Below are 207 nucleotides of genomic sequence, written 5' to 3' on the forward strand. Positions count from 1 at the left end.
GTATATTGACTTCCCTCGCGATCGTAGGGACTTTGTGAGCTCACTGGGCTTGCAGTAGAGTTCTCCTATTTACACAGTGTTATTAGCTGTAGCCGCTGTGGCTTTGATTTCGGAAGCATTAATATTGTGCTCCACAGTATTATCAGAAGCACATTTATCTCCAGCGGGATCACAGACACCGATGATTGACAGACATACGCTTTGCGC

This window comes from Penaeus monodon, chromosome 31 (genome assembly GCF_015228065.2).
Source record: "Penaeus monodon isolate SGIC_2016 chromosome 31, NSTDA_Pmon_1, whole genome shotgun sequence".
Taxonomy (NCBI): domain Eukaryota; kingdom Metazoa; phylum Arthropoda; class Malacostraca; order Decapoda; family Penaeidae; genus Penaeus; species Penaeus monodon.